We start from the raw sequence: 25,075 nt of genomic DNA, 5'->3' as shown, positions 1-25,075 counted from the left end.
TTCCTAGGTCCCTCACTGCTATGTCAGTTTTCATGGGAGTGTTGTCAATGCAATAGTTGCAGGGTGACATCTTGCTTGCAGAAGGATACACTTATGCATTTGTGGTATTTAGTTTTACACTATGGTTTGACATCAGCTATTTGTCTGTGACAGGCCTTCCTGAAAGAACTTGGTTTCTTCTAGTGAGTTTATGACAGCACCAAGTTTACAGTCATCAGCAAACTTTGTCAGCCATATGCCCTCAACAGTTGCCTTGACCTCTGAGAAGTAGATGCCAAAAAGGAGTGACCCAAGGACTGTGCCCTAGAACAGTCTGCTAGTTATAGGTGCGTAGATGGAAGTAGATTCACCTACCCTAATGTCTTAGGTTTTATTTGTGAGTCAGGTTGGTAACCAATGAGTTACACAGGGATTTATATTTGGCTGGATGACTTTATTAACTATGCCTAATGAGGGATGTGTCAAATGCCTTTGTGAGGTCCAGATATGAGGTGTGAATAGTTTTTCCCTCATCTACTGCTTCTGTGATCCTCTCAAAGTCAACTAATATGAGTTGCAGGATCTGCCTTTGACAAAAGTGAACAGGTTCAGGTCAATAATTTGCAGGTTGTCTGTGTCTTAGTTCATTAATTCCATAATGGTCTTTTCAATAACCTTACTATCGAGGCTGGTCAGGCTTATAGGTCTGTAATGCCTCTATAAATTGATACCCCGACTTTTGTGAAGGGGATGACTGTTGCAGTCCTTCATTCATTTATGTGCAAACTCTATTTGGAGGTTAATATAGAAAAACCTCTTTGGGGGTTGACAGGTCATGTTTCAGGCGGACCACTAGGCATCATGATATGTTACCCAGCCCTATTGAAAATGTGTTCTTGGCCTTGGATAGTGCCCTGAAGAATTTTTTCTGGGAGATTTGAAGAAGGAGTGCAGACACTGATAAGAGATCCGGGCAGAAAAGGTGAGGGAAGAGGGGTGAAATTAGGCATAAATTTATCTGCTAGTAAACTGGCTATGTCTTTGGACTTTGAGTACATGTTATTATTTATTATTCGCTCAGAGCAATTTTGAACATTATTTAGTTAAAAAAGGCTTTTTAATTGCCTTTTGCCTGTGTGGCTATTTTTACATTGTAGATAGCATTGGTTGATTTAATCTGGGTACAGAATTCTTAGCCTTAGCAAGACCATTTTGGCATTTGCAGAATTAGATTTGTTATTAAGTGCAATGATTTTTTTCTTTTTCTTGTAGAGTATGCTTATATTAAGGTTTTACCATAAAGGCTTATTCTTAAACTTGGCATTGTATTTATTTCGGAGGAAGAAAGCTGCTTCTACATATTTGTTTAAATGTTCATAGATATTGGTGGGGAAGGATTTTTCATTGGTAGCAGGATTCTCAAAGTGGAAGGGAAAGTTGAATTTGTCAGGTCATTTCTCAGTTTTAATATATTTGTTATGGCATAATATTTGAATAACTTGTTATTGAAGGATACTTCCAGGTTCAGTCTTATGGTGAATATGACTGATTTATGGTCTGATCTGAATAGGGAGCATGTTACAACTGGAGAAATACAGAGCTGTCACATGTTGTTAAGAGAAAGTCCAAGATTATTTCACTCCTCATTGGGGTATGGACTGGCTGGTCCAGTGAGTTTATATTTATGAAGTCCAGAAATCTCTGGGCATAACTGGAGATGTATAGGCACTTTCACGGTCCTTTATCTACCCCTAATGTTTAAATCTTCTCAACTTTTTATGGTAACAGTTATGTCTGTGGCGGTCAAATAAACTGCAGGCATTTCCAATGGGGAGAATTAAGCCAGCATGCTTCTTCTCTCAATATAATGTAAAACAGCACCTTTGTCATTTGCTTGATAGTACTGCATTTTATCAACTAATATTTATGAAATGAGGAAAAAGTAGGAAGGCAACCAGATCATTGCAGGGTTAACCTATTTTCATAAAATATTCTGTGTCACCAAAGAACTGAGGTGGTAGCAGCAGGCATCTGCTTTTTTACCGATGAACTGGACTCATGAAGTGTTTGTATGACAGCAAGAAAATGGATGTGGAGTATGGTCACTCCATTCCCATGACTTCCTGACATGGGGAAAAGATCTTGCTCTCTCTTGCTTACTGCTATATCATACAAATGCCAAGTTGTCTGCTTGTATGTTTATAACTTCAACATGGGGGTCTTGTAGTGCATGAAAGGTCACAAAAGACTGCTCATCTCCAGTAGAAGCAGTACAGTTCATACTAGAGATGAGGAGGCGGCTCTGGTCCTTTTGCTGGTGATTGGTGCCTATATTTGTAAACTGTTCATAGTTCACCTGACCTGATATCACTGCACAATGAGGTGGATGTGATGTCATGATAAAGTAAGAATAAAATCAAGCACCTGATAACAGCCTGCCTCAGCAAACCTCTCAGACAAGCTGGAAGCTATGCCCACATGGTAACAGACTAAATGGTTCAGAATGGTGAAGAAAGACTTCAGTATCTGGTGGAAAAGGTCAAAATTTAAAAAATATATATATATATATATGTATATATATATATATATATATATATATATATATATATATATATATATATATTTTTTTTTTTTTTCATATTGTTAAAACATTGAGTAGAAGTAAGTACATAATTTTAACTTTAGCAAAGGTTCCAATGGCTAGTGTTGTGTGACTGGTAAATCACACTCACACCCACAACAGGCACTCCCTCTGTTGCTCAAGGATCACAACAGTCATCGATCCTAAACAACTTCTATGTTATTGATAAAACACTGCTTGTGTTTCTGTCATAGGTGTCAAGATTCCAGTCATGTCAAGTTCACAATGAACTTTCAAGCAGTAGGAAAGTAAGCTTCAGGTATCAGTAACTGAGCCACATTCACACTTTTAGGATTAATAGACATTCTTTGCAAGCATCATGCTCTCCAGTATGAAAATAAACATGCATTTTGACAATTGCAATGCTTTTCATTCCATTTAATTCATACATCCCCTTGAATTAATATAACAATATAAAAGAAAAGCCTAAGATGTTATTTTTAAATTTTTACTAAAAAAAATCAACAGATTTTAAAACAGGCTCCCTACTGAAATGCTAAGACTCAGTATTATGAGCCTTGGAATGCAGAAAAAAGACCAAAAACAGGTGAAACGTGAATGTCTAATGTCACTTTCCTCCTTTAAACTTGTTCTTCTTTTTTTTTTTTTTTGCAGGGAGGTAAACCTTGTGCATCTCTGATGTGGGGAACAAGACACCCTCCAAATGAATATATAACAACCAATAGACTGCCCTTTTTCTGAAAAAGGGGACTATTCCAAGAAACAGCAATTTCAGACTTAGTATATAATGAGTTCCTATTCTCTGTCATTCAGTCTTTCTATTCTGAGACTCAGACTGGCAAATCTCAGAATTTCAACCCGTAAAAATAACCACAATAACAGGAATAAACTAAAAAATTGTTCTACACATAAAAATATCCACAGTAGAAGTAAGCACTAAGGCTGGTCTGCATGAAAATATCAATAAAATGGGTGCTGCTGCACTATATATTTTTATTTATTATTTTTACTAGCTAAATGTTTTTGTCAAACAGACTTGAGTAACCTTAAAAAAGAATCATGACTGTCTGTAAGAATGAAATATTTTCTGTAAACCATTTTGTAAAAGTAAGATGCAAATACCTTAGTTGCTTTGTAAATGGTGAAAAATACCCCTACAAATGTTTCCTATTGTTTTAAACAATGAATGCAAATAACTACAAAATAAAAAAAATGATACAGAAATAAAGGTTATTCAGCACACAACAATCTACATAATTCATGGCATTTTATTTAAATGCACATTTTTAGTCTTTCATTTCATAATTCTTTATTCATTATTTTTATTTTATTTAGGAGCAGTGGAACCTATCTTAGCAATCAACAGATGTAAAAACAAGTGTTTGTCTTTTCCCGGTTAGGGGTTGCCACAGTGGAACTCCAGTCCGCTAATGATTGGCAGTCGATTTTTAATGTGCCGAGTTGCCAGCCCGATACCAAACCTTCAGCGAAGGCACACCCATTACACGCCCATTCATGCATGTCTTTCGGAGGCCACTCGACTGCAGGGAGGACATGCAGACTCCACACAGAAGGCACTGCAGCTGAGAATCGAACAGGAGAACCTCTTGCTGTGAGGTAACAATGAAACCACTGTACCACCGCAGATGATAAAACAAGTAATGTCCTAAAATGGATCCCCCACTTCATTGCAGGATGTGACACACAAGCACACATTTACACTGTGAGGAATTTAGAAGACTGATAATCTCCCAGTGGTATTTCACTCGGATGGGAGAAGAAACAGGAGATGCCAGCAAAACATCCACTGATAGAGGACCTAGAGACTCTAAAAAGAGACCATCTCAGCTTGGAAATGAAACAGAGACCAAAGCAATGTGAGGCAGCAGTCAGACCACTGCCATGCATTTCCAGTATTGTTTTATTATAAAAATGAAAAATAAAAATAAAAAAGCATCCCATGCAGGTCATATGACCAAAGACCATCACTCCAAAGTCCTTAGAACTGAGAGAAATTACCCAGTGCTGGTAAATTATTGAAAACCAAATAAATAGAGTCAAAATGGCTATCATAGAAACCTACTGGATCTTGATTAGTCCACAACAGCAAGGAATCATGTGGACATCTGTACAAGTGAGCAATAATCACATAATATAAATTAAATGCTATGTGTGCAGTACAGACAATATGGAGAACAAGTCTGTACAAATATGTCCAAGGACAACTGTGCAGCCCATAAAGATGGAGCTGAAACTATAGGCAAAATACCTGTATGAATAAAGGATTTATACCTTAACATCATAACTACAGCAGGAGGAGAATAGTTTTATTAGTGTATATTTACACCAGTGCAAGTGAATGATTAAAGTGAAATCCTATGAGAAATGCAAACAAAAATGAACTGTAGTTTATAGGGAAAGGTACAGTCACACTTACACAAAGTACCAGAAATTATATCCTAGAATCTAGTCATCACTCTATGATGTGTCAAAATTAATCACTTGTGATTTTTGCCAAACATAAACCTTAGGTGGATATTTATGCTGTCACTCCCTGCCAAGTTTTCCCTAAAGCTGTCAGCACAATAACATTTGAGAGAGTGTGAGCACTCCAACCACACAGAATTGTGGTCCAGGTTAAGTAGAAGTAGAGCAGATTATCTAGCTCCTACTCTTAATAAAAATTGCATATTATGCATCTCAATCTCAACAGCTGATGGCAAGCTCAAATATGGACATTTCCTAATCAGAAGGCAAAGGGCAAGTACAAGCAACTATTCCTGCTCAGCAAAGCCAAGATCATCATTGAAATAAGGATGGTTCTACTTTGTTTAATGAACTGGTCATCTTACACTAAAAGTAAATAATCCAGAAAACCAGAGAACAGCCTAAGGTTTAAATAAGCGATTTCGTTCCTATTTTATTTCAACATAGAACTTCATCAGATAAAAAGACTCAACAGCAACACTGTATTTAAATCATATTATTTTTTGCTTTGTCTATATTAAAACAGGCATTTATAATTAACTTATTTTTCAACAATTATGAAGAATTGTATAAGTGATGTTTGTTGCCCTACCTATATGTTTTTAGTGAATTGTTGCTTTAAGAGTAAATTGGGAGCTTTTCAAAGGAACCCAGTGATTGGTTGTTTTGTGATTTAAATGCAGTGTTGCTGTTGAGACTTTTTGTCTGATAAAATTCCATGTTGAAATAAAATTTTGAACAAAGGAGCTTATCTAAACTTTGGGATGATCTCTGGTTTCTGGATTTTTTTGGTTTTATGACTAGTCAGCTTCTGTGACCTCTTCTATTTGGTGTAAACAAGACATACCTGGTAACATCTCATGGAGTGTTCCACAGACCCATTAGCATACTTTTCGATAAGTCACAAATCGAAAAATGCCTACAATCTTGTGTTATCATCTCTGGGCATACTGACTACCACAATCAGTGCTGTCTATGAGAACTACTCAGATATAACTACCGAAGCCTATAATTTTTCAACTGCCCAGCTGAAAAGAAAAAGAGAAGTAGGGCATATTGGTCTAATCTACTTGCATGGATCACCTTCCAGCATCTAGATGAAATTCAAGACAGTGTGGCTGTGATGAAGATCTGAAATCTAATATGTTTATGGAACAGCATACTGATGCAATGTTTTATGAACAGTTATTGGGATAACACAAACGGTGACAAATAATTGCTACTTAAGAAAATCTCCCACTGTTATATCTCAGCTTCTGTAGCATCCACTACATGATGTTTCTGGATCTGCCATGTTCACAAACTTTACCTGAAGGATGGCATTAGAGGATATGGACATTTACCAGAACTGTTGGGCAGACACTAGAGAATGAGAATTCTTAGCAAAATAAAAAAAAGTGGAGAATATTAGTATTCAACAAAAAAGCTTCTCCCACTTCATATGTTACAAAGGGTCTATATTAGAACAACGAAGTTTCACAACTTCAAATGTTCTAATATCGACCCCTATTCAGCAAACGCTGAAAATAACAAAGCTGTGGAACACAGAATTTCTTCCTAGGGAAGGAATTTGGTTGGCTGTTCCTGTGGCTTCACTATGTTCAGCACTGTGGTGGACAGTTACGGGTCGGGATCAGGTAAGTGTGCGATTGTGCGTACGTGAAGGTTAGGGCACAGAGTAGGTGAGTGTGCAATTGTGTGGACGTGAGGGTTAGGGTGGGTTAGGTGAGTTAGGGTTACGGCACGGGTGAGGTGAGTGTGCGATAGTGACGGACGTTAGGGTTAGGGTTTGGGTTAAGGTAAATGGATAGCTAGTGGTGTGTGTACAGTTTAGTGTAGGGTTAGATGTAGTATTTTAGGTGTATGTGTGTGGATTGCTGTTTGTTTGGTGTATTTGTGTTGGGTGTATGTGTGTCGAACAGCAAATTTTTTCCCTGGGAAAAAATTTGCTGTTCTGCATGTTCGATATTGTCATCGTTCACTGAATAGGGGTCGATATTAGAACATTTGAGGTTTTAAAAAGTCGATGTTCTAATATAGACCCGTTACAAATGGTACTCTGCTTCGGACAGATATTGCATAAGAGACCTGGGTACTTATGTGGACAACTGTTTCTCATTACATTTCCACCAAAGGCAGGAGATCCAGGTCTATGTTAAATCATCGAACTCTTAAAAAAGCGAACAATTTATTGAACCCATGTAAGCAAAAGCTTACAATCTCGAATGCTTAGAACAGCTATTTTTTTTCTAAGAGGAAAAAAATCACTGTTCTACAAAAAAAAAATTTAAAACATTACATAAAGTGGGGGGCTTCACCCCCCCCCTTCTTAAATATACCAACTCTGAGTTCGAACTACAGTCATGAAAACCGCAAAGTAATGGAAGCGACCAAGCAATTTTTTTCCCAGGGAAAGAATTTGCTTATATGCTGTTTCGCTATTTTGGCTTTTCATGCTTTCAAATTTGATCATAGGAACCCGGAAATCCTTCCATCTGGTCCAGTTACTTTTTAAGGGAATATATTCAAGATCCAAAGAAATCATTCTACCACTGTACTATTACAGGTTCAAAGGCAAGTGCTAGGCTAGCTGTCCTTATGGGTTATTTTAAGCCTAGCTAGTTTCCCCTTTAGTGCTCAAATTAACCTATTCCATTTAGTGTTATATAATTACTGACAGTGGGATAGGCAAGGCCAATCCATTACCCCTAATGAGAATAAAAGAGAATCATACCAAAGATAATATGAGGGGATCCATGCATGAAATAAAACTTTTAGAACCTGTCTCTGTCCATTAGTAGTAAAAGGGGCAGTCCTGGGGTAAATTTAGTGTTTCCCATCCACAGATCCAAATTACACTTGAATATCGACAGGGATGAGCACTGTTTTACAAGGATGGGGAGTCTGGAGAGTCTCTTTCAGAGCAGTGGTATCCTCTGTGAGATATAGCTGTCCCTCCAAACCATTCTGCTGATGTTGTAGAAGAGGTTTAGATCCCTAGACTGAGTATTTCTGATGCTATTTGACCGATATGCAATAACTCCATCAGTATTCAAGAGTATTCAGAAATCATATTAGGGGATGCCTTGTATGCCAGACACAGGTCACCTCTTAGTAGTCCAAAGTGACAAGGCTTTGAATTGGTCCATGTAGGACATATTGTTTAGGGCTTGTATGCTTTAAGTAAAGTATTCCTGTGAGTGTTGCAGTTTTTTCATGTGCCTGGACACACCTGCCAAAAAAGGCATTATACTCAATGATTGGCTTAATGATGGCTGAGTAAAGGGGGATAATGACATCCCTAGATCTTGACACAAACTCTTTGTTTATAATCTGAGCAATATAGAAGGTCTTTTTTTAACACAAAGGACACATGTTGGTCGAAACTTAGGTCACTATCTAGACAAGGTCTTCCCTTATTAAACCTATCATCAAATACAATGCCTCCTTTCACAAGCACAAACCCAAACATACAATTCTCCTGGAAAGGCTCAAAAGATTTCTAACCAAGATAAATTTTCTATAAAAAATACACACTGCCAATACACACTGCCAAATTTCTCTAACTCAGAAACCCTAAGCATGCTAAAACTAAACATTCATGAGATGGTCTCACAGGTATATACATCCCCCCCAGGCAACAATAATAAAACACTGGAAGATATTCTCTGCTGGGCCTCCATAAGAACTCCTTATGAAACCATAACATTAGGTAATGTTAGTAGAGATTGACAACCCACACAGTCTGAAAATCCAACCATTAATACATCAGTACAAGTTCACCCAACGTATAACCGCATCAACTAAATATAGCAAAGCCACAGCCAGACAAACAACCCTTGATTGGATCCTAATAACTTCTGCATATAAAATATCATCCCATGGAACTCTGTGAGACAGCCTAAGTGATCAATTACAATTCTACACCATTAGTTACCAAAGTAACAGCACCAATACACATCATTACAGCCTGGTAAGAAAACTTACTACTTTTCATGAATGCACTTATTAAAACACTAACTCTAACCTGGAGTCATTAAGAAAGACTCTCCCCATAGCTGATACTGACTCAGAGTTCAACAAAATATTCCTAGGTTTTCTAAACATACACCCACCTCCAGAATTAAAACAGTCAAACCCAACCCTGCCCTGTGACTATCCTTAGCAAGTAAACAACTTATGGAATAATCAGACAAAGCATGGGAGGTCTGGATAAAAATATAAACCGGTTCTACTTTACTAACATCTAGACACCTAAGAACCTAACAAATCAACTTATCACCACAGATAAGAAAACCTACTACTCAACCAAGAAAAACACACACTAATAATAAAAATCTGTACTGGACCTCAGTCAATAAACTGTTATATCCAGAACACACTGCACAGCTAAATCCAAACACACAGCAACAAAATGATGCCATAGCCAACCAATTCAATACCTGTTGTATACAGACTGTACAGTTATAAACCAGCGAGGTGACTAATCGAGCTATTGTGGTCCCTAGTCAATCAAATAACCTCCTACTACATTTCTCTTTTCAACCAGATCCAACAGATACCATCAAAAAATACATCAAAATGTTAAAGCCTACTAAAGCTGTCCCTGACAGTCTACCTGTTGAATATCTGAAAATGGCAGCAGAGTCTATTGTATTTCCAGTTTCAATTCTGATAAATTGATCCATAGCTGAAATAAAGTCCCCTCACTATGGTAAAAATGATCATCGCTGTGCAAAATAAATCATTCATTATTCCACTGCACAATACTGGAATTAATACAGATCTTTCAAACTATAGGCCCAATTGCCATTTTATCTCCCCTATCAAAATATTAAAAAAAATATGCATAGGCAACTTATCAACCATTTAATAGAGAACCAGCTTCTGTCTTCAACCCAGCACAGCCTCTGTCCTCATCACAGTACAACTACTGCTTTGTTGAGTTAGTCAGCACCCACAGAAATGCAGGAGGCCTAGCCTCTACCATCTTTCTGAAATATCAAAAGCTTGTGATACTTGCTCTAAGCAGAAAATCTAAACTCTCATCCTTATGGCTCACCAACTCTTCACTGCAATGGTTTCACAGCTACATCTCAAATGGAGCAGAAGCAGTGAAATGAAAACATTTCTCAACCTCCTTGCCAGTAAGTATTAGTATTCCAGAAGGATCTAAGCCCCATACATTTGAATATAGTAGCGAACAATCTCTACACTGCTATAAAAAGTCTACCCTGGTACAATACACTGTTGATGTGAGCCTAATCTGCTCTAACACATCTCTGTAAACTCCAGGACCTTACACAGCAATCCTTCTTATTGACTGAAGACCTGGAAGTTGATTGGAGAAAAAGCACAACAGTTCAAGGAATTACTCTGGGCTCTAGCACCTCAAGAAGAGGAGACGATAGGTGGAGTTGAAGAAGAATGGCAGCATCTCAAAACAGCAGATATAGAACAGATATGTGGCCCAGCACGGTATGGAAATAGGACACACAAGGGAAGCTGGTGGTGGAATGCAGAAGTCCAGGAAATCAAAAGAAAGGAGTGCAGAAAAAAGTGGGAGACAGCAAAGCCAGACAAGGCTAGGAAGTAATACTGGTTAGCTAACAAAGAGGCTAATAGAATAGTTGCAATAGCAAAAAAGCACTCTACCAGCTTCTGGAAAGTAAGTCAGTAGATGGCACAAAAAAACTCTATCAGGTTTGAAGGCAAAGACTGAAAGATAAAGAAAATAGTGAAATACCTTTCATAAGAGATGCCAGCAACAACCCGATCACCAGTTCAGGGGGTATTCAAGGCAGATGGAAGGAGTACTTTCAGCAGTTTCTGAATGAAGAAAATTCCACAGAAGCTGTACTGACACAGACACAGCCTACAATGAGGTAAGAGGAGGAGCCCACCATAGAATAAGTAAGAACAGCACTAAGGAAAATGAAGTCAGGGAAAGCAGCAGGCTGAGATGAAGTAACAGCAGATATAATAAAGATGCTTTGCAAGATATGGGGAGAGATTACTCCAGAGGATACTCACAGCAGTGTGGAGAGAAAGGGGTATCCCAGATGACTAAATAATAAGCATACTAATGCCAATGTTCAAGAACAAAGGGGACATTCACAACTGTGGGCAGTACAGAGGTATCAAACTCCTGTTACATTGCATAAAAGTTCTGGATAGGGTGATTGCTAAATGAATATGCAGAGTAGTAGAAAGTAAGATGTGAGATGAGCAGTTCAAATTCTGATCAGGATGCAGCACAACTGACCAGATATTTGCAGTGAGATAGATAGTTGAAATGAAGCTAGAGATGAGGATAGAGTCCAGCTGGGCATTCCTAGACCTAGAGACAGCATATGACAAAGTCCCAAGAAAATCGATTTGGGCATTCCTGCAGTAGCTCAAAATCCTAGAAACACTTGTAGAACTAATACAGGCTATCTACAAGGATCCAGTGACTAAAGTACTAACAGTGTTTGGTCTCACAGTGGTGTTCCCAGAGGGATTGGGTGTGCACCGGGGTCAGCTCCAAACCCACTGCTGTTCATACTGGTGACGGACTATATCTGCAAACAGGTCAGACAGGACAGATCAATAATGCTGCTGTATGTGGATGATGTGGAGGCAGATGCTGAGCAAGAACTTCAGCAAAAGATAAGGGAATGGAATGTAAAACTGTAGGTACATGGGATGAAACTGAGTACAGATAACACTGTTATGTGATGTAATGGCAGCAAATGGAGTTCGGAAGAAGCTGAAAATTGAAATAAAAGGGAACATAGTCAAACAGCTTAACAGCTTCTGATATCTGGGAGGGGTGTTTGAGGTGAAGGGAAGACTGAATAAGGGGGTTAAAGCTAGGACCAGAGGGCTGCAGCAAACTGGCACAGAGTATCAGGTATAGTATATGATAGAAGAATGCCAAGGAATATGAAAACTAAGGTGCACCAAACAGTGGTGCGACCAGTATTACTGTGTGGTACAGAAACCTGGGCAGTAAAGACAGAGCAGTTGAGGAAGCTGGAGGTGATGGAGATAAAGTACATGAGATGTGTGGTTAAATGCACACTGTCAGACAAGCAAAGACATCAGGACATAAGAGCACAAGCCAAAGTAGCTACAATTTCAGAAAAGGTCAAAGAGAATAGATTTTGGTGGGTCATACACATATGCAGAATAGCAGATGACAATCTGCTGAAGAACATTTGGGACAGACAGGAAGAAGGCAAAAGAAAACAAAGGTGTCCAGCAAGGAGGCAGATGAATTGTGTGAGAGAATACCTGCGACAGTCAGGCATGAGTGTTGATGAAGGCAGAAGAGTTGTACTGAACAGAGAGATGGTGTCAGTTGACACAACACCCAGACCCTATTCAGAAAATGGGATAAAGGGGGTTGATGTTGATGACGAGGATGATTTCACCTACAACACATCTCTACCAAAACAATACTATTCACTATTGCCTCTACCAACAGCACCATAATAAAACAAGTAAACAATGCAAAATGACTGTGTATTGTCATAGATGGCCAGCTGAAATTCAACAACTATGTAATACATGTAGTTTAAAAAACATCAAAAAACTAGGTACATTATATAGAGTATAAACCTATCTCACTAACGTACCCAGAAGATGAATTGCCTCTACTTTCTTACTATCAATCTCTCCTCTATGCTGCCTCAATCTTCACTAAAATTCAAGTCGCACAGCTGTCCAAACTCGAGAAATGTTATAAAATAACCAAATTTGCAGTAAACTATCACAATAGAACATACAACTGCCTAAGCCTTAGAGAAGTAAACTGCTTCAGACTACCACATGACCAAGCTCTTTCTCAGCTAGCTACAATAGACTTCCCCATATGCCTAGAACTTAACCACTTAATACAGCATTACTCCTCAACAGAATGTTATGCTCCAACAGAAAAATCACTATAACCAAATCCAGTACTGCAGGTAACATTCTATATTCAAATTAATGTAGCTAAACATCCCACTACCACTGAAATCCATTCAGAATATAAACTAATTTAAAACTTCACCTATCAAATCAAGAAAATGATTTCAGGCAGCCCACTTCACTGAAAGCTCATTTGATTGAAAGCCCATTTGGTTGAATACCATTTGGTCAAAAATGGAATATAGCCCTGCACCACTGCAGTGTGACCCTGTAGTGAAGTTACAGGGTGTGTAGGGGGGGGGCACTAGTTTTTACTGACGTTATATGTTTCAATGTATTTTTAATGGATACACAAGTATATAATAGTGAATACACTGCAATTATGTGAGGAGCTGTGCCCGCCACACACCCCTAACCTTATATTGTCACTCCAGGGTCGCACTGCAGTGAGGCAGGGGCTATATTCCATTTTTGACCAAATGTTATTCGACTAAGTGGGCTTTCCGTGAAATGCATTTTCAGTGAAGTGGGCTGCCTGAAATCATTTTCAACCAAATGTAATTCGACCAAAGCAGTAGACCCATATATATGTACTATATTAAAAAAAAAAAAAAATATATATATATATATATATATATAATATATATATATATATATATATATATATATATATATATATATATATATATATATATATATATATATATATATATATATGTATATGTACACACACACACACACACACACACACACACACACACACACACACACACACACACTTGCCTATGAATATGCTTTACACTCCACTTCTTAACTATAATCATACCTGGAAACATCAAAAATCAGGACAAAGGCCCATGAAAAATAGGTACAAATCTGTACGTTGATTAACATAAAATTTGTATGCATAATTGTGTAAACACACCCACTCCAATGGAATTGTGGGATGCCAACTTTCAAATGCAAACTGAACAACAGTCTACCAAAATATGGCCCCAGAGTCCCCCTGCAGCCATTCCAATGTCCCATTACTTGGCTAGTTTGCCCCATTTACCATAAACACTGTAATGTGCATACTGCTTTACTTCTACAATGATTATTTGGATTTTATTTTACATTTTATAACAGAAACACTAATAGACATTTGCTAAACAAAGCAATACAGTCTCACAATGAAAATAGAATTTGCATTACAACTTGTCTGCCTTTGAAACTCACATTAATTGAAACAGCATTGAAACCCACATCCAAAGAAAATGCATCTGGCCAGTGGTGGATAAAGATTACCTGTGGACTGTTTTCAAATCCTAGGCCCCTTGCACACAAAACATACATGTGTTCTTTGATACATCTTCCTGACTGTATTCAATTATATTCCTTGTATAATACAGCACACTTGTTTGAGCGAATTTTAAATTTATTGTTTTGAACATTTTTCCAGTAAGCAATGAAACAAAATGCATGAAGCAATAATGACAAAACTGCCCAATTCAGAACATTTCCATCATAAAAGTCCACCAGTATCAATAAATATGCACAATCTCTGCAGAAGTAAAAGTCATCTAATTTCACATTAAAAAGATCTATAACTAACAAAGAGGTTGCTGATAGCAAACAACTTTATATTTCATTGTTTCATCTACAAGTAAAGTGCCTGTTGCCCTTGAAGAATAGATTGCCTATGTTACATTAAAAAAAAAGATTAGCTAGTAATATTTCAATAGGGAATGAATGGCAAACTGGTAACAGGTTCATAGTTATTAGGTATCTCCACCAAAGGAGGACAATCTCAGGTCAGCAGCATCCAACCCCTTTAAAAGTACAACATAGTACAGTATAGTGCAGTATCAGCAATCCATCTACATAATTTGGGAGTAGAACCCACAGCCTTTTGCAGCAAAAGCAAATATACTACCTGTTGTGCTACTAACAGTGCAAGTAGACTTTGCATAAGCAGTACTAAGCTTCTCTTTCCCTGAAGTACTGTGCAGCACAAGACATCAGGAAAAAGCCAGAATTTATTGAGGGGAGTGGACAAAGACCCAAAACCAGGGACACATTTTTAACACTGTTTGCATATCCTTAGAAAGTTGCTAGAATAAAATATTATGTTACCATGTGTTTCCTTAAAGATAGGAAGACAACTTAAATGGCTATCATTATTTACTGAATTTAGTTCTCACTGTTTTGCCAGAAAACCATAACATTTATTTTATTTTTATTTAAACATTTGTTTACTGGGAAAGTCTGAATTGGAACAAAGCTAATTTTCAGCAGAGGCCTGGTGAAAAATGCTCCAGATGGATGTCTTTTTATCATGAGAGGAAAGAGGAGCACACAGAGGAAACCCACACAAACACAGGGAGGACATGCAGACTCTGCACAGAAGGCACTTCAGCTGAGAATCGGAGGACATGCAGACTCTGCACAGAAGGCACTTCAGCTGAGAATCAAACCAGAGAGCCTCTTGCTGTGATGCAAAAACACTACCACTGCACCATCCAAATTTTAAGAGAAACAGACCAAAAAGTATGAGCCAAGCACATTCTACACATTCTGTAAAAATTTGTACAGGTGAGAGCTATAACTTCTTCAGTCAGAAGTGGTGGTATGGGTAGAAAACTCAGGCTCTTGCTTCTTGTACCTCAGGTACAGGGTTTGAGCGTGAGTAACCATAACTACCAGTTACACCTAACTGCGCGCACACACACACACACACACACACACACACACACACACACACACACACACACACACACACACTTCAAGCCACCAGATTGATATGTAAAGCATAACAAACCAGCTAGCGATATTCAAAAGCAAATATCTAGCACAAATGCTTGGCAGCTATCAACACTGGGAAATTTAGAAATTAAAGAGGCCACACGGAAATCCACTGGCACCCCAATATTTTGTCCTCAAAACCAGTATTTACTGAGGAATTCATTACGGTTGAGAGGTATGACTACAATATTAACATTTTTTATCCTACTTAGTTCTTCATCTCAATTTCTTTGAATTTCTAAGCACAAATCACAGGATCTATTTTCTTTCTGACAAACTCCATCTACTGATTCATAAGCATCTTTTATACATTACTAGCAGCCTCTGAATGTAATCTAATTAGCAAAAATATTTGTAATTGTTAATGTGCAAAACTTAATGTTTGTTCATGTATATCACTGAATGTCTGCATAAAAATCTTTGCAATACGTTGGAGTTTTTCTATCTGGGCCTCCACTAAAAAATGTTTTTTTGCCTAAACCCAGCTGGACAAATCCGGTAAACAAAAGCAAAATAAATAAAAACTAAAGGCCTGAAATCCTTCAATCATCATGATAGATTAGCATGGGTGTCATTATACTGGCTGCTTTAAAGTGATCAGGTTCTTGATTTTCAGGCCATGAAATACCAAATTCTGTTTGAACTCCTATATCTTTACAAAACCAGTGGCACCAACAAATTAACAAGACTCACTGGATGGTTAGGGTCTTACCTCAACCTATTCTCAGTCTCTGGAATACCTAAATAGTACAGGTCAAAGTACTAATTTGTCTATTTTAAAGCAAACCTTGATTGCATAGGTAGACACAGTTATCATGTGTGGTCCTGCAGGATTTGGGAGGTGAAAGGATAGCAAGAACCTTTAAGTTTGTCTAATTAAGGGTTTATACTGATAAATATCTTATGTTCCCTCTGATCTCTTCCCTAGTATTGCTCCTATGTTTTCTAAATGTAGATTTCAAGACTACTTAACAAAAATGTCAGGCTAACACTATGGTACAAAACTACATGGCAGCAATATCATGCATGTACTAGAGAAAAAAGAACACTAAATGGCAATATCAGGCTGGTACTAGAGAAAAGTACACTTACCAGCAATATAAGATTGACACTAGAGGATATGAACACTTACTAGAAATGTCACGCTGGCATTACAGGCCAAGAATTCTTATTGGAAATGTCAGAATGGCACTAGAGAAAGGAATTCTTAGCAGAAACATCAGCCTGGCACTACAGGCCAAGCATACTTAGCAGGAATGTTGGGCTGGCACTCGAGAAAAAGTATACTTACCAGCAGTATAAGGATGGCACTAGAGGATAACAACACAGTAAAAATGTCAGGCTGCCACTAAAGTATGAGAATACTTATGAAGAAGCTCAGTCTGGCACTAAAGGATAACTACACTTACCAGAAATATCAGCTGGCACTAAAGGATAAAAGCAATTACCAGAACTTCTAGGCTGGCACTAAAGGATAAGAATGCTATAAGTGACAGACTGGCCCTACAACTAGATAAATACACTTACCTAAAATGTCAGGCTAGGACTACAACCAAAGAACACTTACCAGAAATGCCAGGTTGTCACTGGGGGTCAAAAACACTTACTAGAAAAATCTGGCTGGATTGTCTATGGTTTTGTGCATCAGGTGTGACAAGGTAGAACATAATAAGTGAGATGCTGGAGAACAACATAATTTCAACCCAATTATGGTACTAATGCAGCAATCTATCCGCTTACTGGTCAAATCTACACAAATATGAAAAAAGCTAAAGCATTTGTAGGAATTCTTATTGATATTAGAAGTGCCTTTGATACTACTTCCCTACTGCTTCAGAAACTTAGAGAGACAGATTTCTCCTCAGATGTTGTGCAATAGTTTCACCAATCATACCTTCACCTTCCTTGGATCTAATAAAACTTATATTCCTTGGATCTAATGCATTCACTCGAGGCACTCCTTAAAATGGAGAACATTGACATCTGTGCAGTGACAGAGACCTGGTTCAAGGCTCCAGCGAGCACCCCTGCATTACCAGGCTATAATTCATACCACACCTTTCAGACACCTAACCTGGACTGAAACAGTAAAGGTGGAGGCGTGTCCATATTTATTAAGGATATCCACACCTCCAGGCTAGTTGCTCAGCATAATGCATCGGAGATTATCCAAGTGCAACTAACTCTGGGCAAGACCGCAATCCAAATTGTAACTTGCTACAGATCCCCCACCATGCCCCAGGATTCCCACTCCTCATTTCTTGATACACTGGAAAATATTAGGGTACAACCCAACACCCCGATAATGAGCAATTTCAACTACCCCACCATTAACTGGGAAAACTACTCATGTACCGACTCTTTTGCTCAACATTTTCTGTAATTCATAAATTCCAGTGCCTTGGATCAACTTATCCACACCTGCACCAGAGGCAGCAATATCCTAGACCTTGTCATTACCAACATGGGCAACCAGTGTTCCACACCAGAGGTCAGTTCCTCGTTGGTCAGATCCGACCACAAGGTAATTAGTCTAGACATCCACATCCCGCCCCCACCCCCATTAGGGAAACCACTGTAAAAAATTTCTCCAAAGCCAACTTTACGCTTAAGACAAAAGTGGCAAACTTTACAATATCCATGCAGATGGACAATAGAGGTACGACTGCTGAATCCTACACAAATGCACTTTATAAGCACTTACATGACTGCATGGATCATGCTATCCCTAACCAAACCAAGATGCTATCCTCCAAAAAAAAGGAAGCCAATCTGGTGGTCCCCTGCCATAAACTAACTCTACAGCAGAAGAAAGAAACTGTTGCAAAAAAGAGTAAAATCCCATGACTGGAAGAACTCCCTGGTCAACCTCAGTAAGAAGCTGAGATCCCTTATAAAGTCCTCTAAAGCTAGTTATGAAAACAAAATCACCACTGATTCTAAAGACAACCACAAAGCATTCTATAGCTATGTCAAGAATCTCAATGGCAACACTCAGATCTGCTCCGAGTTACAGCACAATGGCACTAAATATGCAGAACCAACTGATATTGCCAACATCCTGGCAGATAGGTTCAGTGCTAACTTTAACCCCCCCCCCTCACCCCCTAAAGGGCCATTCTCTATACCAGAAAAATGCAAAGTTCCTGTAATCACAGCTGCACAGGTAAAAACCACACTCTCCAAAGCCAAGAACACAGCATCCATGGGACCTGACAACATCCCAGGCTGCATTCTACATGAACTACAGAATGAACTGGCACCCCACCTAAGCATCATGTTCAATCATAGCCTCACCTCAGGCTTTGTGCCCACTGAATGGCGCACAGTGACTGTTAGCCCACTCCACAAAGTGGGAACCACCACGGACCCCAGAACTACTGCCCATTAGCCTAACGAGCCTGGTCTGCAAGGCCATGGAATGTATCATCATGGAACTTATAAACAAAGACATTGGTAATCTCCAAACTCTGGACTCCACCCAGTTCGGGTTTGTAAAAGGCAGATCATGTCTCCTAAACCTGATTGACTTCTTTGAAGCAGTCACCAAAGCTGTAGATGAAGGAAAGGTGGTTCACACAGCCTATCTAGATCTTGCCAAGGCTTTTGACACCATCTCCCACTCTGGAATTATAGATAAACTCATTAAACTAGGTATAAATCCCTATGTCACAAGATGGGTTGCCAACTGGCTCACTGACAGAAACCACACTGTGAAAGTAGCAGACTCCAAATCTGACTTCAGACCAGTGACAAGTGGAGTATCACAGGGTTAAGTCCTGGGTCCTCTCCTGTTTAGTTTCTACTTTTCTGAAGTACAGGCTAACACGGAAGGTCTTTGGCTAATGAAGTTCGCAGATGACTGCAAACTAGGAGCCATAATTGAAACTCCTAATGATGTGGACATCCTACAAAAGGGCCTCACTGAGACAGATGCCTGGTGTCAAAGCTATGACCTGAAGCTCAATGCCAAAAAGTGCATGGTCATCCCCTTTGGTAAAAACTCTGTACCCATGAGCTACCACATAGGTGATAGTCTACTTAACACCAAAGGTATGACAAGAGTCCATGGGACACAGGTGGACAGTAGTCTCTCCTTTGATAATCACATCGCCACAGTAGTCAGGAAATCCTTCTACATGGCACACCTCATCACAAAAGGTTTCTCATCCAGGAAAAAGAGGTCATTGTTCCCCTCTATTTGTCACTCATTAGACCCATTATAGAGTACAATGCCCCTTTTGATATGTACCTCACAAGACATCTACAACAACTGGAAAGCCACAAAATTACCTCACAAAGAGGATTACTGGCCTCAAACAGATGTCCTATGCAGACCGTCTCAAAAACTCCAGCTTTACTCTGTCACATATCGCCTACTCAGAGGCGATGTCTGCCTAACATACAAAGCTATATCAAACTCAGAGCTGTTGGACATGCTCCACATAAAGAAATCCCAATCCCTCTGAGATACATGCTCTAGGGACCTAAACCTTGTCACCACAATAAATAGAACATGCTGGAGGGATATATTTCTGTCCCAGAGACTTCCCATACTCTGGAACAAACTACCTATCCATATCAAACAAAGCTCCTCGTTAGCACTCTTCAAGAAAAATGTTGATGATTGTATTGGAAATAGAAAATTCACCCCGAAGATCACCTCTGTGGCTCTGCTCGACAGGAGCACAGGAACATAATTTTCTTGGGTGGTGAAAGCCAGGGTACCCTTTTGGCTAGGCTTGTATAGGCCCTAGGGTTGATAGCCTAGTACCTACCTATGAACTTATTTTTCATGAACATCCTGTAAAGGTGTTTACAAGGGTCCATGCTTAGTACCTCTTTTTTTTCTGTTTATAAAAATGATCTTCCATAGGACCTTCAACATACCAATTGTGTGCTCTATACAGGTGATATTAGTACCACTATAGGCAGTAAAAACCCTAACACTCTCAAAAATGAGCTTCATGATGAAAACAAGGCAGTGTAAAGATAAAGTACCTCAGTGAGAAAAATATATCCAATGTGTAACAAACTCCAGAGTAGCAACAAGGTGAAGGTATAAAATCTTTATTTCAAGTAAAGCAAAGTGAGCGCTTTCACGTTCAATCCGAATGCTTCTTCAGATGTAACAACAGTAACAAAAACTCAGTTTAAATATGCTCAAACATCCTGCTAGTTCCATTGTCTAATTAAGATTTAAAGCACCAATACCAACATTTAAAACAACTAGTAACAAAGTCAAAGGCAAAAATAATAACATCTACAGCACTTATTCAGATGAGACTCTTGAAATATATCATATATAATGAATAAAACTGCCTTTGTTTTAAAACTAAAATCATTATTGGCTAAAAATATTATAATCAATGAGTGAGTAGTCTATCTAATAAAATGGGGCAAGGGATACCCTATCATTCAGACCATAATTCTTGTCAGCCTGTAATCTGATGATCCACTTAATCTCTATGCGTTCTGTGTAGATTTTTACATTCCCTATCCTAATATTCCTATCCACTAATTATATGGCTAAAAATATAAATTGGTGTGAAAGGTCATTATTTAAAATATGCCTAGCTAAACCATTGGTGTCATCTTCTTTATGAATTGCGTAGAGGTGTTGTCTAACTCTCTCCCTCAATGTTCTACTGTTTTTTCCTATATAGAAGGAAGAACACTGTTGACAACTTACCAAATAGACAAGGTCTCATGTCCAGCAATCTCCATAATGATGAAATTCATATTTTTTTGTTGGTACTAGGATGTGTAAAGATATTACTACTAGCCATATATGTACACTGTCTACAACTCCTACAAGGTGATGTTCCTTTACGTTAGTATAAAGTCATATTACTACTATTCCTTTCATAGCAAAGTAATCTTTAGAGAGACTTTCACTTTTGGAAGTGAACTTTGGTTTTGTACCCACCAAATTCATAATGTTTTCATCAGCAGTTAAAATTTTCCAATTCCTATTAACAACATCTGGTAAAAATGCATTACTATTTGAATAAGGCATAACAACTCTAACTTCATGTTAACCTTCATTAGTTTTAGGATTATGGGGTACTTCATTAACTTCCCTCTTCATAAGAGCTTCATTTCTATCTGGAACTGGCTTCATCAAAACAAATTTACGGACTCACAAAAGTTCAGTAATTTTACTCAACACACCAAAAATGACTGCAGTCACAAAGTATCTTTATTCTCTATTTAGGTTTCCTCTTTGACCAACACCTCAGTTTTCATAAACACACTGAGACCCAAATGCACAACATACTAGCTCAACTAAGTTTATCTTTTAAAATCCCACATCTACTAAAGCCATGCATTCCATATCCTTATTCATATTGCATGCCACACTAGAATTTGAATGACAATCCTAACCCTCTGCTCTTCATACAATACCAGTCATCTTCGATCTGAAGAAAATCAAATACTTAGAGTCACTTATATCTTTCCAACAAAACAGTAAACCATTGCGTCACACTGGCTACCAACACCTGCCAGGGAAAATCTATTACTTAAAACATCTTCGAGTTTCTGGATTAAAGAGTCTGTCCAGTACTTCTCAACAAACTTGACTAGCAAATATTTTTTTTTATTCCCTGTGTATACATATAACCATCTCCAACTTGATATATGTAAGTCCATTTTTTCTGTGATTCAGTCTCTGTATTTTGGGACTCACTGTAGTTGGTCCTAACATTTCAAATGGTTATCCACATACAAACACACAAGCACACATGCACACACACATGCGCACACACACACATGCGCACACACATGCGCACACACACATACGCATGCACACATACACACACACACATGCGCGCACACAAATACACACACACACACATGCACGTACACACATACACACACACACACACACACACACACACACACACACACACGCACACACATACACACACACTAAAGTTATATACTGCTGTATATCATTGTAGTATAGTATCTGCTGTATTTTTTGTAGTTGTGTAATTGCAATTGGATTTGTTGGCACAAATGCTGCACTCTGTACATCAACTATTTGTCGTGTGTATGAACTTTGTTATTTGCCTATTTAACCAGGGTCATGGCTGAAAAGGATCCCTGGAGCAGTCAACCAACCCACTTAACACATGTTAAATAAATAAACAAATAAATAAATGCTTCCCCTGTAACTGAAGAAATACTACATTGCCACAAGTTTGTCCTTGCTGCTTCTATGGTTACAAAAAAAAATTTCTCAGATTTTGCCTACTACTGCTCTTCATACTTGTAGATTTTATCTATATTTTATTGCACTATATATTTTAATCTACCTGCATTCATCTATGTATAACCCTTTTTTGCACATGGGGTCGGTGAATCACTTCAATAGTGACAATCTAGATGACACAAACAAAACAAAATACTAAAATAAAAGAAAGACCACTAGGATTCCATTGAACAATTGCACAAAACTTATCCTTCTGACATGTTTTCATTGACTTTGCAGTATCACCATTTAGTACTACATTCACCTGAAGAAGCAAGTTTTCCCACCTAATCTACATGTACCCATAAACACAACATATTACATGTTAAATAATGTTGCCACACATTGCACCTCATATGCAGACGTTCTACTGAAAATGTGTAATGTTTTTCTAATCCAATATTCCAGCATCATTACTAGCCAGTCACTTTCCCTTTCCACTTACCTGTAGCATACATGGCATGTTAACAGAGATGCTGGTGGACATGTGCAGCTGATGCCCATTCTAGTGGAACTTTTCATTAGGAACACTGGTCTGATGTTCTTTCATCAGATGAATGAGAACCAGTCACGTTTTATATTTGGTCTTTTTTCCCCTCATATTCAGTTGTTTCACCATTCCAAGTAAAATGTTTTTAAAACAGAACAGGTATGATGCTTTGTTATGTGTTAAAGTGGATAATTGAAAAAGATGAGAGATTAGTGAAATTGTATAAATATAAGTATAGTACATACGCACACACACACACACACACACACACACACACACACACACACACACACACACACACACACACACATATATATATATATATATATATATACACACACACACATATATATATATATATATATATATATATATATATATATATATATATATATGTATATATATATATATAGATAGATAGATAGATACATATGGGTCCCATTTAACTGATCGAAGTTTCAGAATTCTGAATTTCATATGGCAGAAACCATATGATCGAAGTTTTAAAACTTTGAATACTTAAACAGAGATCTCTATACAGTGTGCAACAGGAATATTCCCTTTTCTTTGCTGTAATGCGATCTCGGAGTTGATATATTTTAATAGCAGGGGTTGCAGGGTGTCCAGGGACTTGCCCCCCTGCATAAATGTGTCTTAATTTGTTTTTTTGGTTTTTTTGAATGTCGAAGTTTCAAAACTTAGATTGTATGGTTCTGGACATATGAGATTCAAAGTTTTGAAATTTTGATCATTGAAAGTAGACCCTGAAAGTAGACCCATGCACATATATACACATGCATACATATATTTATATACATAAATATCTATATATGTATACATAGATCTACTTGAAAATATTTAAAACAGCATAATATCAACAGTCAGATGATCAGTAGTTAAATTAAACTGCAAAATATTTAAATGCAAAATATCAATAAAATTAAAATTAAATTGGGGAAGGGTTTAAGCCCTTTATTTACTGTTGTGTGACCTCAAAGTTGATATATATAATTAGTAGGGGATGTGGGGGTGTAGGGGCCTGCCCACCTGCAAAAACAATGACAAAATGTGGTTTGGTATTCTCAGATTTTTTAATGATTTTCTATCTAGTTAGATTTTATCACATTTTCAATGTTTTTGCCTTCCCTATTCACTTAGATGAACAATGTCATGACTGGCACTCAGGTGGGTTAATTAAATTTAAAATAATTAAAAAAAAAAAAAAAAAAAAACTCTTTTCAACTATTTTCCATGCACACTGGTATTAACAAGGACATGTGTAATTCAACAGAGGTTCCTAGGTGTGTACTAGGCTAATGGCCCTGGAGCCTTTACAAGCCTAGCCCATAGAAGTGCCTTGGCATCATGCCGCCCAAAATTAGTTCCCAGTGCCTCTATCAAGTAGAGCCACTGGAGTGATCCCCAGGGTGAACTTTCTATTTCCCATCCACTCATCAAGATTTCTTTTGAAGAGGGCCAGTGAGGTGCTCTGATTGACATGTATAGGAAGTCTATTCCAGAGCATGGGCAGTCTCTGGGCTATGAACCAGTCCCTCCAGCATGTTCTGTTGATTGTGGT

This window comes from Protopterus annectens, chromosome 6.part0, assembly GCF_019279795.1.
Source record: "Protopterus annectens isolate FY-2018-M chromosome 6.part0, PAN1.0, whole genome shotgun sequence".
Taxonomy (NCBI): Eukaryota; Metazoa; Chordata; order Ceratodontiformes; family Protopteridae; genus Protopterus; species Protopterus annectens.
Note: the sequence above shows the minus strand (reverse complement) of the source record.